The following is an 11,927-nucleotide window of genomic DNA, read 5'->3' as shown; positions in this document are numbered from 1 at the left end:
TTGCCTTAAGTCACACAGCTAGGAAGCAGCTGAGTCAGGATACACACCACCAAGCCTCAGGCTTTCTAGGCTATGAGCTCAAGACTTGTAGGTGGCCCCTCTCACCCCAAAAACCTGTACATGCCTTGCAAATAGAAGGGGATAAATAAATGTTTATTATCCAAATTGAATAGAATTATTTTCTATGTGATTTAGGGAAGTCTCAACCTTCCAAGGCAAACATTTTACATTTAACAGACAAGAAAAGAGTGACTATTGTTTGTATTTTAAGTCTTATCGCTGCATGGAGAGGAAGGTAGGGGGCTGAGGAGTTTCTCACTCATCAACTGAGAATTATTGAACAATAGTTTTTTTCCCCCTTCTGGCCTTTGAAGTCAGATCACATAAACAAGTACCTGACTGCATGAAAGGCTGTATTTGCTTGACAAATGTCTGAGAAAATCTTAACAGCACCAACTAAGTGATCAAGCATTTACTAAGCACACAGACTTAGGCAGAAACATGGATCTTGTCTTCTAGGAATTTGTAATCTGACAGAAACAAAGCAGGACCTCAGAGAACTTCCCGTGTCTGGTTTCTTGTCAAGCACGCCCTTGGCCAGTACATGGGGGAAACTCTGGAAGTGAATTCTAAGGGGACTTAGGGCTCCTTGATGATAGTTTTAGGAGATGTGAGTTTCTGCTTCACTAGGTGAATTTCCCATTTCCCACTAGGTCAAGAATGTGAGGCAATTCCAAAGGAATGTGGTATTGTAATACATCTAGCAGGAAACCCACATAGACAGTTCCTTTTCCTTCTGGAGTTAGAAGATGAAATGAAAAGCGGAAATAGCCACACTGCAAGTTCCAAAGCTGTGCTTTTACAAGCAAAGTCTGATTCATAATATTGACTTGGTGCAATCTCATAGTATATGGACATGTCTCTAGGGTCTGTGTTTAACAAGCTCCCTCCCCCCTACAAAGCCCACCTTAACCCTACTTTTTATCTCCTGGGGACCTCCCCAAAATCAGTTCAATGAAAATAACATTTACTGGGGAAGGTCCTGAGACCCATGACATGCATGGGTGTGGAACATCAAAGATTAAAAAGATAATATTTCCCAGGAGCTAGAGACCAGCCTGGGCAACATGGCAAAGCCCTGTCTCTACAAAAAATATAAAGCAAACTAGCTGGGCATGGTGGTGCACACCTGTAGTCTTAACAACTAGGGAGGCTGAGGTGGGGGGATGGCTCGAGTCTGGGAGGTCCAGGCTGCAGAGAGCCATGATCACGCCATTGCACTCCAGCCTGGGCAACAGAACAAGGCCTTCTCTCAAAAAATAAAAAATAAAAAAAAAAAAAAGAAAGACTTTTCAGCTGTAAAGATCTTTTATTCCCACTGCTGCCAGGGAAAGCTCCCCAGAGCAGGAAGCCCAGAAGGCCTCTTGTTTGTGGTTCTTTCTCTGCAGCACATGGATGCACTTTGAAATTCACAGCAAGGTAGACCATGGGGCTGTTTAACCCAACTTTGCAGGCACTCCGTATATTGGTCAGAGACTGAGTATGTCCCTCCTCAGACCGGACACAAAGTGAACTAAAGGAAGATTCATAAACTTGTTTTGCTTAAAGATTGAGTGGACACTATGGAGCAATGCAGATCAGGGCTGGGAATTTTTATTTCATCTGATTGACTTGTCCCTTGTACCACACTGAGGAGGGCCATGCAGCTTAAAGGGTTCTGAATTCATCTTATTTCTGACTTTTCCTTCTTCGCATCCTTCATCTTGTAGTTCTGTGTCCCACCTCTCTCTCCCCCTCACCTCCCTCCCATTTTCCAACATGAAGGAAATTATTTCTTTTGGTTTATAAAACTCTACACTTCAGATTTGGGGCAAAAGCTAGTTGGCTCTACCTCGGTTTTGCTAATTCCAAAGGGCTGGTGGATGAGCTGAGATCTCCTGGTGGGGTGAAGGAAGAAGGCAGCTCAATGTTTGCATCAGTGTGGTGGAAAATTGGGATTCATCTGATTTCCTAATGAATTACAGAAGAGCACGCATAACCTCACCACAGTTGAGTATTTGTTTCTTTCTGAGGATAATACAGGTTAGTTGCAAGTGAGAAAAGCTTTTCCTTACCCTTAAGATAACTTCAGCCTTATTTCCTATGAAATAATATTTCTGCTATTATTTTTCTAATTCTCTTCTTGCTCCTTTCTGCTCACATTGTAGGGATGAACCCACGCTCTGAGAATGGTCTTTATGGCTGTTTGAACCAGTGACATCTGCTTTATATAGATACTTCATGATCTTTGCTCCATAGAAAGTGTGTGTTTGTGTGTGTGTGTGTGTGTGTAAGTTTATCTTGCCATTGTTCAGTAGACTGCTTTAAGTGTTACATGAGCTATATACAGCTATGGGTAGGTGGAATAAAGAGAGATTCGGACTAGGCAATTAGGAAAGTTTTCTTAGCCTTTGAGGGCAGTATTGGAATAGGGCCTTAAGAAGAAGTAGGATTTTATCAGAAAGAGTTAAGTTGGTAAATAGTTGGCAGAGATGAGAGTACTTAGGAAACCAGGCAGGAAAATACTCAGACTTAATAATAACAACCATTTATACTTATTGAGAACTTACTATGTGCTGGGGACAGATGTAAGCAATTTATATGTTTAAATTTACTTAACTTTCATGAAAATCAGTGACAAAACTTTCACTGTAATTAGGGAAGGCACTAATTGGACTGGACACAGAAGAGGCAGGGGAGTATATTAAGCAGTGAGGTGAGAAAGATGGGCTGGAACCATATCCCAGAATAACTTGTCCTCTTATAGATCCTGTACTTTTTCTTCCTGTAAGAATCAATTGACTTTTTGTATTTTGGGTTTTGTTTTATTAATGAGGTAGTGATGTGATTGACATATGATGGAGAACAATCACATTTGTTGCCATATGCAGGATGGTTCAGAGAGGAGAGAAACGAGTACAAAAGTCCGAATGGAAGGGTCAGAACAGAGTAAGCAGTAGAGAGAAGGAAAGGAGGGAAAGGAGATCAGAAACAACCCATTGTCCAACTCAGGTATTGATTCAACACGCACTTACTAAGAGATGATTATGCTAGGTGCTGTATACTGTGCAAAGCACCTGAAAATTAGATTATGAGGACTTGGCGTGGAGTAGAAGTTACAATGAGAAGCTGAAGATGATTTAGTTTCGAGTGTCAAAGTATCAAAAGGAGGTGACAACATTATCCGGGAGTGGAACATAAGAAAAATAAGAAACCTGAAAAATAGGATTTACACACCTTCATTCTACTATGGCTTTTTTGTATACAATGCCTTAATTTTTTTTTTTTTTTAAAAATCATTGTTCCTCTCTTCACCAAAAAAAAAAAAAAAAAAAAAAAAAAAGAAAAAGAAAAAAAATGGGGCCAGGGAAGATTCCCTATTATTTACTTTCGATTTGGCCTTGAATACCCCATGTTCTGGCTCCAACCTACTTTTCCCATTCTACCTATTTTTCTCTACTGCCCTACAAGAATCCTTTATTCCAGCCAGGCAAATCTATTTATCCTTTCCTGACACAAATGTCATGCTTTTGTATATAGTGATTCTTATCTCTACCTAAAAGTAATCCACCCTGAAATCCTACATTAGTGTCCTATTTTCTCCCTTAATATTTTGGAAAACCTGTTATGGTCTGAATATTGGTTCAAAATTTATATGTTGAAACCTAATTTCCAGTGCAACAGTATTAAAGAGATGGAGTCTTTAGGAGGCGATTAGGTCATGAGCTCAAAAATGGGATGAGTGCACTTATCAAAGAAACTCCGTGGAACTTGTTCACCCTTTCTGTCGTGTGAGGTCCCAGCAAGAAGGAGCCATCTATGAAGTAGATAATGAGTCCTCACTAGACACCAAATCTACTAGTGCCTTGATTTTAGACTTCCCAGCCTTCAGAACTGTGGGTAATAAATTTCTGTTTGTTTATTTATTCATTTATAGACAGGGTCTTGCTCTGTCGCCTAGGCTGGAGTGCAATGGCACAATCACAGCTCACTGCAGCCTCAAACTCCTGGGCTCAAGTGATCTTCCCGCCTTGGTCTCCCAAAGTGTTTGGATTGCAGGTGTGAGCCACCGTGTCAGGCCAAATTTATGTTCTTTGGGTTTGGAGTCTGTCTCAGTCTGGTCCTGCTACTATAATAAAATATTTGAGAACAGGAACAGACTAAAACAGACCCTAAAGCCTACGCCTTGCCTGACCATTTCAACCTCAAAGATGGCTCCCTCCTTTATAGGTGCCTTATTTCCTCCAATGGCCCTAAGAGTGTCTTATGGAAAGATCATGCCTCCTTAATATGTCTGTGGTTCTCAGGATCCCTAGCGCAGTACCGAATGTTCTGTAGTCCCTCAAGTGTTCATCAGTTTCCTAACTGGGGTGAGTTTGTAAGACTTTACATGCTCCACCATGTTGCAGCAGAGACAGCTGGGATGAAGTTCCCCCTCCTTTTGGAGCTTGGCTGTTCAGATTCCTTTGAATGCAGTGATGCTTTATGGGTGCATATAGCTCTGACTTTGCAAATCACCTCCAGAAACAGCACTGTGTTTATCAGCAATCACGCAACACACGTTCCTCACATAAGGACATAGCTTACTTCCCGCTTTAGTGTTTAAAGATACAGTTCATTGGTTGCTGGTATTATCTTTTAAAAGAAAGAGAATTAAGTACTTTTCTCCAAACACTCTGGACAAACTTGAGAATATATGAATTTCGCATGTTTCCTGTCCTTCAGCCCAATATTCTAAATGTGATATCTGCTAATAAAAGTATTCAATGTTCACAAAGAAAAACGGTGTCTTAGATTACCTCAAACAGTGAATAATCGTGCTTATACAATTATTCGTTGTTTTTGAGAAAACATTGAGATTTGAGAAAAACATGTCCTTCTAAACATAAGTTTCAAAATTAATTGCAACTGAGCAGAAAACCCACAGTAACTTGAACTTTTAATTTTAAATGTTGTAATTGGGTGCCTAGTGCTAAGAAGAAAATTGGTTTGTGGCTTTCAGGGAAATCACAGAGTATATTACATATTTAAATTTTTTAAGCCCCAAGAAGACTGTTTTTATAAAAACAGATAATGTATTGATTTGTGTTTAGCTGTTAAAATGAAATAGAATTGAATAAATCTCAGATAGCTCGAATACCTTGAAATAGTCAAGATATTTACGTATATTATATTTATAACTACATTTTTATGTATAAATGCTTTACGTAAAGGTATGTGTGTGTGTGTGTGTGTGTAAATGTGTTGATGTGTATTTATTACCTGATTTGAACATATTATATACCAAATAGCTGCATGGCATCAGGGATGCACAAATTATGTATTCATAAACCACATGTCAGAATTGCCTTAGACATAGACAAGATTGAACTGAACTTCATTTTGCTATTTGTGGGACATCCAATGCCTTTGGGGGTGACAAACATCAAATTGAAGATGGGGGTTATATCTAGAGTGAAGTGGGAGGGAAACAATATTGAAGAAACACAGGGAGCTTCAAGTATATTGATAATGTGTTTCTTAGGCTGGCTGGTGCGTGTACCTGGAAATTTATTGTATTTATCCTTTTATTTTTTTGCATGACTTAAATGCTTTTTAATAAAACTTTTAAATGCCCAATTCCTTCTTCAGAATTTTGTGAATTCATAGGTGTCTTATGCTTTTGTGCTTGCCTCTGATTCCAGCATTCTGCTTCTACTGCATGTGTGCTATGTGAGAAAACTTTCCACCATGCTGATTGGGTTGTCTTCTCTCCACAGTGGCTCAGTGGAGACATGAAATTGAAATTCAGCACTTTTCCTTGGTTTAAACACAGGCTGATCCCACAAATGCAGTAGTATTAAAGTTTGCAGATATAGAAGCATTTATATCTTAAAAATGAAAGCAACTTAAAATTTGCTGCTGCCGCTCAGAAAGAGCTTCTGGCCTTTCTACCTCTAGGGATGTTATCACCAGCACTCCCGGCCTAGGCAGCATCCTGAACTTTCCCATCCTGTGTTGGCTCTGTTTCATCTTCCTCATTCTTTCCCTTCCAAGTTGCATTCAAGAACTCCAAATTCTTTTTGCTCTATTATTGAAGAACAATTTTGGTCTTTCCCCTCTCAATTCCTGACACCACATTATAGGCATTGAGTAAATATTTGTTGAAGATGAATACAACTCAGTTCCTGGCCCACTTGCTCATGTCCAAAACCCATAAATCTCCTCAAAGTTTCTATTATATAAATAGCAAAGGCCTGGAAGAAGTCCTGACGTTTCTTTTTATAGGTGCTAATCCCTTCAGAAGGAATTGCAGTTTCGAGTAGTAATTTTTCATTTTCTCATATGTTGAGGCCCCAACCTCCAGAACCTTAGGCTGTGACTATATTTGGAGATTGGGCCTTTGAAGAGGTGATTAAGTTAAAATGAAGACATGAGGGTGGGCCCTAATCCAATCTGACTGGTGTCCAAGAAGAGGAGATTAGGATATACAGAGAAACAGCAGGAGTGTGCAGAGACACAGAGTAAATACCATGTGAGGTCACAGCAAGAGGAAAGCCATCTGCAAGCCAAGGGGAGAAGCATCAGAGGAGTCCAATGCTATAGGTACCTAGACCTTGGACTTCCAGATTCCAGAATTGTGAGACAATAAATTTCTGTAGTGTAAGCCATTTAGTCTGCAGCATTGGTTATGGCAGCCTGAGCTAAGACACAAAGTCTTGGATTAGGAGAACAGGATAGAATTACAAAGAGAATAGTAGTCTTTGGTCAAACCAAAAGGCACATCATTCTTTGAGAAAGTGCAGTTTTAAAGATAAGATTTTAAAAAGAGGAAGTTAATCCTGGATGACTAAAATCTACTTAATCAGATTATTTGGTGGGGTGGGGCGGGGGAGCAAGATTTAAAACCAGGGTAGGTAAAAATTTTAGTGAGGAAAAAAAACAGGCTGCAATAAAATTTTTAAAAGTATGCATTCAAATTATTTGGTATGCATTTGTACATAACAATTTTAGAATTTTCTCTGACAATGCTTGGACGCTTGGCATAAAATATTGTAGAACTGGAATCGGGAAAATTGTTATGGATGGAAAATGGAGGGATATAAGGGATTCTGGAATGTAAGATATCCCCACTGAACCAAGACTGAAAAGACTGACTCTGGCTTCCATTTGGTAGAAGGCAATTTAAGTGAGAAGGAGGCCAATAGTGTGAGAGATAGAATCAGAATTGAGACACTGAAGTCATGATGAGGCCAAAGAGGAATTTTGGTCAATGAGACAAAATTCACTGAAGCAGACAATAAGGTGATTACAGAGAAAATACATTGAACTTGAAATCTGGTTGAGGTTTTGGGTATTATCTTAGTTTTACTTCTATTTGTCATATTAACTGAAAGGATTTGGATAGGTATAAATCCAATCAACAGACTTAAAATCTGGTTGAGGTTTTTGGGATTATCTTAGTTTTACTTCTACTTGTCATGTTAGGTGAAAGGATTTGGCTAGGTATAAACCCAGTCCAATCCTTCTCCACCCAACTGATTTAATAATCAGTTGGTAGCCATCTGGTAATTAAATCATGAACACTCAAAGTGGAGGGTAATCTGACATGATAGCTATTCTCCTTTTTATCTTGGTTTGATCCAGAATTTGGTATCAGAATTTGCTTTATTTCAAAAATTGTGCTTTAATGATTACAGTCAACTGCATTAATAAGATTTTTAAAGTTTTAAAAATAGGAGAAGAGTTATGAGATAATCTTAACTAATAGGAAAATTTTGAAATATTATCCAGAGCATGTAAGTTTCCACTGATCTAAGGGAAATGTCACTGGCAAAAGCAATTTTTTCATTCCAAAAATACTGATGGAGGGCCATGTGCAAGACGTTGTGCTGGGTCCTGTGGAGACAAAATAGGAAAAGTCCTGCCCTCAAGTTCTCACATGCAGAAGTATGAGGAACAGATACCTATGAGACAGGTGGCTCACGCCTGTAATCCCAGCACTTTGGGAGGCCAAGGTGGGTGGATCACCTGAGGTCAGGAGTTTGAGACCAGCCTGACCAACATGGCAAAACCCCGTCTCTACTAAAAATACAAAAATTAACCGGGCGTGGTGGTGGGTGCCTGTAGTCTCAACTATTCAGGAGGCTGAGGCAGGAGAATCACTTGAAGTCGGGAGGCAGAGGTTACAGTGAGCTGAGATCGCTTGGTTGCATTCCAGCCTGGGTAACAGAGCGGGAATCCGTCTCAAAAAAAAAAAAAAAAAGAAAGAAATATTTTAATAAGCTCCCAGCTACCATTCAACCATGGTTGATTGGTCCATGAATGATCACGTGATCCAAATGAGACCAGATTCCTTTTCTTGAGAATTTTGGCTACATGATGTAAAACTGGGATCCAGGTTATATACCTTGGAGAGAAAGCTGTTCTGCACTGAGAAAATTATATTAACAAAGAGAAAGAATCACAGATGAGATAGAGAGGATTTGGTAGTGTGCATATCCCCATTTTCCAGGAATTTGAGAGCTGTCTGCTCCTTGCCATTCTAGGCTTTGTCAACTTTTTCTTTTGTTTCTTTTTTCTCTTTTCTTTTCTTTCTTTCTTTTTTTTTTTTTTTTTTTTTTTTGAGACAGGGTCTTGTTCTGTCACCCAGGCTGGAGTGCAATGGTGTGATCTCAGCTCACTGCAGCCTTGACCTCACAGGCTCAAACTCCCATCTCAGACTCTTGAATAGTTGGGACTACAGGTGTGTGCCACCAGGCCCAGATAATTTTAAAAAATTATTTCCAGAGATGATGTCTCACTATGTTGCCCAGGTTGGTCTCCAACTCCTGGGCTCAAGGAATCCTTCTGCCTCAGCTTTCCAAAGTGCTAGGATTATAGGCATGGGCCCCCTACCTGGCCTAGTCAACCCTTCATTAGACTATAACTCAGAATCCTTCCTTTAATTTTCATTTTAAGACTTAAACTGATTTGAGTTGTATTCTACCACTTGCATGCAAGAAACTTCTAATAAATATAGTGAAATGAGATATATACTAAAAAAAAGTATAGCCCCAAATCTGCTATAAAATAGGCCCCTAATTCTGCAGAGCTTCAAAGGAGAGGTAGATAGTACCCGGGTTATTAAGGGTTATCAAGAAACGATTTTACACTAGAGCAACATGTAGCTTCCCCCTACTCCCTTATTCAACATCAGAAACATCTGGCAGGCCCCATCCAGTGCCTGTCTTTCATTTTTCCTTTGCTTGAGATGCCAAGGGTTTGACTTGTTTTCCACTTCTCATTAGAGCTGATGTCATCCTATCTTGTCCCTTGGAGTTGTCCTGTCTGGTTTCAGGATAGGACACAGTCTTACTCCTGTCTCTCTGCCTTATTGCCCCCAAAGAATAAAGCACAGCAAACACTCTTTTGCTCTGTTTTCTTCTACGAGTTTATGAGCTACTAAAGAAAACATACAGTAGTAAACTGGCAACATGGAAAGTGCTGTGCCAGGTGTCTCCTGTTCAACCCTCCAGTTGCTCTCTCTACCCTTCTCCACCCAGCTCTCTGCTTGGGAGGATAACCTATATGGAGCATGTTAATGAGTTTGCTTACTGTTTGGCTTCTGGTTGAATTTTTTAATGAGAAGAGAATGAGGTCAGCGTATTTATTCCTGTGGCTTCTCCCCTACAGTGTCCCTAAGGGTGGCTGCTTCCCTTGGCTGATGTTCACAGCTCTTCTTGACAGGAGAGATGGATAAATCATGACCCATGAACCAAACCCAGCCCAGCATGTTTTGCATGGCCTGTCAGCTACATGCATTTTTAAGAGGTTGATAAAAATTGTTTAATTTTTATTTATTTTTATTTTTTGAGGCAGAGTCTCGCTCTGTCGCCCAGGCTGGAGTGCAGTGGCGCAATGTCAACTCACTGCAACCTCCACCTCACGTGGTACAGGAAAATTGCATAAAATTCAAATTCCAGTATCTGTAAATAAAGTTTACACTCACACGTCTACATATTGTCTATGGCTGCTTTTGTGTTACTATGGCAGAGCTGAGCAGTTGAGAGGGAAACAAAGCCTGCAAAGACTGAAATATTTACTCTCTTGTCTTTGACAGAAAAAGTTTGCTGACTCCTGCTCTATGACTCTCTCCTTCCAGTTCTAGTAATCTTCCCTCCATCCCTTTCTCTTCTCTTCAAGTGTGTGTGGGAGTGGAGAGAATTGTGGAAGCCCTGGAGTATTGAACTGTATTCTGCGTTTTCCCAACCCTCTGCTCCTATCTTTTTTTTGTTTTTGAGATGGAGTCTTGCTCGGTTGCCAGGCTGGAGTGCTGTGGAGTGATCTTGGCTCACTGCAACCTCCGCCTCCCGGGTTCAAGCGATTCTCCTGCCTCACCTCCCGAGTAGCTGGGACTAGAGGCGCGCGCCACCACACCCAGCGAATTTTTGTATTTTTAGTAGAGACGGGGTTTCACCATGTTGGCCAAGATGGTCTTGATCTCTTGACCTGGTGATCTGCCCGCCTCAGCCTCCCAAAGTGCTGGGATTACAGGCGTGAGCCACCGCACCCGGCCTCTGCTTCTATCTTTTAAAATACAGTTGTCCCTTTATGAAACTCTTCTCAGATTATCCTAATCTGAGTATGCCATCTGTTTATTGCTGAGACTCTGACTGATACATTTTACAAAGACAGGACCTTAAAAAGACAGGAGTTAAGGTGTCTATTTAGTCGGTAGCTGGGGGTTTAGTTGGATTTCAGTTCTCTTTTTTGTTTTTGTTTTTGTTTTTTTCCTCTGAGACAGAATCTCGCTCTGTCGCCCAGGCTGGAGTGCAGTGGTGCGATCTTGGCTCACTGCAAGCTCCGCCTCCCGGGTTCACGCCATTCTCCTGCCTCAGCCTACCGAGTAGCTGGGACTACAGGCGTCTGCCACCACGCCTGGCTAATTTTTTGTATTTTTTTAGTAGAGACGGGGTTTCACCGTGTTAGCCAGGATGGTCTCAATCTCCTGACCTCGTGATCCACCCGCCTTGGCCTCCCAAAGTGCTGGGATTACAGGCGCCAGCCACCGCGCCCGGCCTAGTTCTCATTTTTATTGCAAATGGTAGAAGTCATGGAACTTCTCCTTTAAAGTCATTTTTTTTCTTTCCCAGAAAGGCCACATGGAAAGCAGTGCTCCTCTTCTTCACTGGATGTGATCATTTTTGCATAAGAGATTACTGAATCATCTTGCAATAACATAAGACTTGCCTGCCTGCCAAAATAAGACTTGCTCTGCTAAGGATGGCAGAGCAGGGAAAGGAGGAAGCACCCAGGTCCTTGACAAGGTCAGTTAGTCGCTGATTCATCTTTGCCTTCTTGTTATAGGAAATAACAAATTGCCATTTCTTTAGCCATTTCTAGTGGAGTCTTCTGTTAACTTCAGTAGAAAGTATCCTGACTGATACAGACTGTAATTTATAATTCATCCTTGTCTTCTTTCCTTCTGAGGTGTATAGACATTTTTATACAGTAATTATGACACAGTTGAAAAGTCTTTTTTCCTTCTTCTCCAGGAATGCCTCTGCTGTATGTCATGAAGGAATGGCATGATTCCTTCCACTCTCATGCCTTTAAGATTTAGTTCATTGAACTTTAGAACTGAAAATGGTCTTACAGGGAATCTTGTCCTGGGCTTTGTAAGCTGAGCTCCTAAGAGTCATCACAGTTACCCAATGCAGTGGGAGTGAGCAGGGTCCAGCAGATCTCCTCAGCCAGAGGAGTGTGTGTATTGTCCTTACTTTTTGGAGCATTTTATAGTAGCTGATTAAAGTCTTTCTCAAACAATTCCAACATCTGTGTCATTATAGAATTGATGTCTGTTGACTGTCCTTTTCCCATGTAAATTGAGATTTCTTTTGTTTTTTCATAGACCATGTAATTTTAAA

General features: G+C 40.6%; 1 long non-coding RNA gene across 1 annotated transcript in view; it reads left to right on the top strand.

The window, feature by feature from the left end:
- Positions 1-11,927, top strand: part of LOC129531950 (uncharacterized) — a 218,669-nt gene that overhangs the window by 117,488 nt on the left and 89,254 nt on the right. Inside the window, exon 6 of the long non-coding RNA XR_010129697.1 lies at positions 11,154-11,327. This is a non-coding gene — a long non-coding RNA (uncharacterized lncRNA). The remainder of the gene's footprint in view (positions 1-11,153; positions 11,328-11,927) is intronic.

The sequence above is a fragment of the Gorilla gorilla genome, chromosome 11 (assembly GCF_029281585.2).
Source record: "Gorilla gorilla gorilla isolate KB3781 chromosome 11, NHGRI_mGorGor1-v2.1_pri, whole genome shotgun sequence".
NCBI classification, from domain to species: domain Eukaryota; kingdom Metazoa; phylum Chordata; class Mammalia; order Primates; family Hominidae; genus Gorilla; species Gorilla gorilla.
This window is presented reverse-complemented; position numbering and strand designations above follow the sequence as displayed.